Raw genomic sequence first — 6000 nt, forward strand, 5'->3', positions numbered from 1 at the left:
AGTATGATGTGTAAGGATGTCCGTCCCTCATCAAAATTGAATTTTTCTCATGTTGGCCAAAATAAAAATATAAGAAAATATAAAAGTTAAATAAATTAAATAAATATACAAAACATTTAAATAATGTCCTCTCAGAAAAAAATTGCATGTGAAGAAATTGGACCCCTCTGGGGTCATGTTAGATCCGTATTTAAAATGGATCTATGTTGGTTAATTATTGAAGGAGCTCTGAGCAACCGGAGAGTTGTTACAACCATCGATGTCACAACGAAGCTCGATAGCCACGCAACTTTTCCTTCTGGTTTACTAACCCATTGTCGTGTTGATTTGACTGAGTCATGTGTGAATTTCAGAGAGTTGCAACTCGTTGTAGAAAAATTGTTGCTATCCATCATCAACAACCATCGCCATATCTACATTTGAATCTGAAGAGGGTGTGCAAATGGGAGAGTCATCATAAGCCATAGTAGCAAGCCACTGTCTATAGGTCAATTTATTTTTTAGTATGCGATGTTGTTGTGAGTAGTCTGCAAACAATGTGAAGAACGTTAATGAACATGTGGCAAAAGTTTTAAAGTGCATGTGCAAATATTCATGAAGAGGTATTGGTTTTTAGAAGTCATATGGGTAGCTAGTTCAAAGGTTTGAAAATAATTATTTGAAAAGTTTTTAAAAGGGTATGAAAATGTCATGTTATAAAGTGTTTATTTAATGAACTTATACATATATTTGTGGAGTCGATTTATGAAGTATGGTTTTTCATGAAGGAGATTTGAATAAAATTTGTTTTTCAAGGCTCGTTTATGACAAGTGTTTTTGGTTGAATATTGTAAAGATATCTTTCTTAAAGGATATAAGATAAGTCTTTTTTTAAACGGAAAAACAAAAATGTTATGCTATAAAAATATCTTATTACAAGGATTTTATTTTTATTTATTTTTTATTATTATTGAAAAATGAGTTTTGGGATTTTGTAAAAGTCGGCAAAGTATTGTGTTTTGTCAAGCATGATAGTTTGTTTTGGGTGAAGATTTCACCTTATAGGGGTGCATATTGAAAATTATATATATATATTTTTTGGGCAATATGGAAGTAGCCTCATGTAGCTATAAGACAAAGGAAATACAACAATCATGGGTCGCAAAGTGCAATAGAAGAAGATTAAGAAAATGAATTGAAAAGAAGAGGCAAAGATCATTGCCGTGTTTAGAGAGGTTCAGGCCACAATCGAGGAACTAAGAAGTCTAGCAGAAGAAAAAGAAAAAATCGAGGTTGCATTAGAGAACTTTTGAGGTCTAAAATGGGACTCCTACGAAAAATGTAAAACCAAAATAAACTTTATAAGAACCAATAGGATTTAAGATGATGATGTCAACCATAGGGGATGATTCACCATTTGTGAGGTAAAAAGGTAAAAAGATTAAAAAATAATAAAATAATAAATAACTTTTCTAACTTGTATTTTCAACTTATCTCCCTATGGTTTTACTCAAATTTCGAGTAGGAGTAATCATTGGATGAAAAATTTAATTCCTCATCCAAGGAGTACCCATGTTGCATACTTTTGATGGACCCTACTACACAAAAAGTGAGAAATACATGAAAAATGTTATTGCAATCACGTTTTTCATGTAGTAGGGTCCATTAAAAGTATGCAACATGGGTACTCCTTGGATGATGAATCAAACCCTGCATCCAACAAGTGTTCCTGCTTGAAATTTGAGTAAATCCATAGGGAGATAAGTTGAAAATATGAGTTGAAAAAATAGTTTTTTCTTTTTTCCCTATAAAATTTGATGATGTAACCTAATCTTATTTTATTATTTCAACTATTATTTTTTAATTTCCTTAGGAGGCCCATTTCAAACCTCAAAATTTCCCTAATGGTTTGTGTAGCTTTCATTTGCTACCACCTCTTATGTTTACTGGTAAATATTTTGATCGTTCGGTTATCAAAATGCTAAATTTTCTTTGAGCTAAAGACATAATTGATTACTGGTCTAATAATCCATATGATGAAATATGTGATGCTTTAGAATTGAATTTTATAAAAAAAAACATTGGATGAGAATTTTTTGTGCAAGGTAGCAAAAGCTACAACTTCCAAGGAAGCATTGAAGATCCTGGAAGAAGAATTTGGTCCAAGGGGGAGTGACATGCAACATCAGGTTATGTCACTTGTAGATAAGTTAGCCACAAATATGAGAGTAGATGAGCAAGACTGTGGGAAGACAACATAGTTTTGAGAATCCCACTCAAAGGTGGATTATGAAGACTATAAAAGTGAAACCCATATGGATGAAGAAGATGCAACAATGATTGCAGAGAGAGAAGCTGAAGCCTTTGTGTGTGAAGCAGAGCAAGAGCATATAAATTCTCAAGGACTCCACTGTAACGTGGATGGTACAGATGATTGTGAATCCCATTGTGACAAAACACATGTGGATGATGACTGCAAATTGAGATGTGCATTGGTGAATCCAATCACAACTGATGAATTTCATGAATTTGAATTTGTTAATGAGCACATACATGCTCAGATAACCCACCATATGGTGGATGAATATTATGTTGATGATATGCATGGTTTCTTTCTTGAAACAAGAATTAATTGTGGTAATATGATAAGTGCCGTGTTTGATGAAGAATTGAAGGTTGAAGCTACCATTGTAGAAGCAAGATATGAAGCATCTAGAGACTAGAACTATTCATGAACGAGTATATGATCTAGTAGCAGTTGATGAACAAGAATAGGATAAAGTGATTGAAGAGTTTTTTATGAGAATATCAACTAACAACATTGTTATCACCAAAAAATTGATCATCTAGCCTAATTTACTAGATGGATCGAAGTACACCATGTAAGGCCAATTTTACCATAGTAAAATTGCTTTCACTGTGATAAATTACTTAATAAACCACATTTGTTAAGTAATTTATAATTAAACCCATGAAGAATAATTAAATAAATCACTATTTATTTAATTTTCTTCTACGAATAATTAATTAAACAATTGATTAATTAATATTCCTTGTCATATTTGACCCAGTTATGAAAAATAAACAGATAAATCATTAATTATCTTATTTTTCTCTAGGAATAATTAATTAATCACTAATTAATTATTATTCCTTGTCAAGTTTGACTAAATCCCTTAGGAATAATTAAATAAATCATTATTTGTTTATTATTCCTTAACCATATTTCTTGAGATGATAAATAAATCATTTATTTATTTGTTATTTCTAAATAAAAGTTTAAATACTTTTTCCCTCCTAACCAAATATAATAAAATATTCCAAGTGGTTATTCCAAGAACGGGGTTAATAATATTTTATTATTGCTCATTGTTCGAGTATAACTCAATCTTTTTTTATAAATAGAAGGGTTTTCCATTCATTATTCACTTTTGATTATTTTTATTGTTAAGCTCACTGTTGTAACTCTAATTATTATCACTGTTGCACACAATTTTTCTTCCATTTGAGTTCCCATTGAGCTCAAACATTTTATTTGCTGGGTTTACACATTATATAGGAGAGAGACTCCACACAAGCTGAAGACATTTGAGGATAGCCAAGAACCCATCCCATAGAGGGGGACTGGTAACATTTATTTGTTCCCTTCACATGTGTTAAACTAAAATCTGTTCTTTGTATATCTGGTTTCCATTGGATTATTGGAGTTATTATTATTGTTTTATTTTTTTGTTTAACTATGATTGTGGCATAGATGAGGACTTTGGCAGGTTTTGTTTCTATTAGTTACTACTGATATACAATGTTTAGAGGCCATTTATATTGTTTAGACTATTTGTCATCCACAACCTTAAGTGTTTCATTTTCATACATATTTGAGGAGAAAACGCTATAACAAACATAATAGTGGAAGATAGTCTTAATGCAATGGAAAAGAAGGTAGAGAAGGAAGAGGTAGAGTAGGAAGCTCTCACTGTAGAGCATAATGAAGATGCTTTTAACATTGTTTTTGAATATGTAGGTGTTCAAAATAGCATGGGAGCAGAAGTTGAAAACAAAGTTGCTAATACGTTTGATGTAGATTTGAAGCTCATTGAAGAATGGATTCAAAATCCAATTGAACAAATTGATGAAAGTATTAAAGACGCAGTTGGAAGAAAAGAATTAAATGAGGTGGTAAGCGAGAAAAATGAGCATGATTATGATTTTACATGTAAGCCTAATAATGATATTGAGTGTGCAGAATATAGGAAAAAAGCAACATTACTTGATGATGAAAGTGAAAAGAAGGACATGGAAGTTTCTGAAAACAAGGAAGAATGCATTAAAACCATTTTTAAGTAACGGAGTCAAGAAGACATCAGATTTTTCTATCAATAAATACGGCAAAAAGAAAGTTAGGAATATGAAGCACAAGAAGTAAAGCAAAAAAGGCAGTTTGAAGATGAAGACTTGTGGTAGTAGTCCGTAGTTGAATGAATCTTTGAAGAGGAAGTTGTAGAAGACAAGATTAGATTGTTTTTCAACGAAAAATTGAGACAAGTCAAAGAAACATTGCAACAACAACAAGTAAAGAAATATGGAGCCTACAACAAGCAAGTGCAACATAGAATGAAGAAATTTCGAGGATATAGAATCTAGAAGAAATAAGAAAGAAAATGCAAAATTGTAAAAGTTTTGAGTCATTGTAAGCCTAGTTGAGACTTAGACCAGTAGGCATGTTTGAGTGATGATTGAGTTAATTTGTATTTTAAGCCTAACATACATAGCTAAGTTATGTTGATTCATATAGTCGTAATTAAGGGGGAGCGTTGGAAATAATAATTACTCTCGCATGAAGATCTAGCAAGATCTAAGTCAAGTGATGCATGAAGAGATAACCTGAGTTAAGTGTAGTCCAAATTTCCAGTGCAAGTTTAGTCTATATTTAGAGAATTCTAAATTTAGTGTGTGTGAACATGTTAAGTTATTTTGGGCAAGTCTCTAATCGAAAAAGTTTAAATACCCTTCACCTTGTTCATTGTAATCATCAATTTTTGTATGATAAATACAAGAGCCGCAGTTCGTGTTATTATGTGTGTTAAATTTTGTGTCTTTCCTCCTCTACTTTTCCAACGAGTCTAGTTGACATGAACAAAGGTTTCACGATAGTCAGACAACAAGAAATAATGAAAAGATGGTAAGTGTTGAGTACAATTTTGCGATTATAATATTAAACTTGTGATCTATTCAATGTAAATTTTGTTTTTACAACATCAATGCTATTGGAAACTTATCTAGATAAGTCAATTTTTTTGGGAACAAGTTCTTCAGTATGGGTACGACATTAAGCTTGATTCTAGAGTGCATTTAAAAACTCCAATTACAATCACCAACCTCACTGTGTTTGTGTTGGAATTATGACACAGGTTTGGAGCTATGGCACAGGTGTTGTCATTGATGGCAACTCTCTTTGGTAAAAGATCTCAGTTCAGGCTTTCAGAATGAAGGAAAAGACATATACGCATTTTCATCTAGACGAAGACGCGTATACACGTGGGTTAGACGTTTCAAAGGCGCGTATGCGTATACACACTTTCATGCAAGGAAAAGTGCGTATATGTTGGAGAACTTACCCTTGGTTCGTGGTAGTTAGTCCTTGGTATTTGAACCTATGGTTTTGGACCATGGTACCTCGTTAGAAGTGTTGATCCCAAGTATTGGGTCCGTGGTATTGGTTTATTATGGTTTTGGACCGTGGTATTGTGGAAGGCCTAAAACTATAAAAGAGGAAGGAGATCATGTGGCAAAGATCATCTGAATTATTATTGAATATCTGATAAAGTGTGAGATCTGAAATATTGGTGATTAGCGTTATGGAGTAGATCTGGATCTGAATGAAGGAGGAACCTTAGTGCAAAGAAGGATAAGTTCTATTGATGGGTTATAATCTCTTGGCTTGAATGATAATATCTTTGCATGATTTTGATCTGTTATATATGATGCATGTGTGATCTATAAATCTGATATCTGGGTTAATCA

The sequence above is a fragment of the Pinus tabuliformis genome, chromosome 8 (genome assembly GCF_031772625.1).
Source record: "Pinus tabuliformis cultivar Carrire ecotype Pingquan chromosome 8, CPIR1, whole genome shotgun sequence".
NCBI lineage: Eukaryota > Viridiplantae > Streptophyta > Pinopsida > Pinales > Pinaceae > Pinus > Pinus tabuliformis.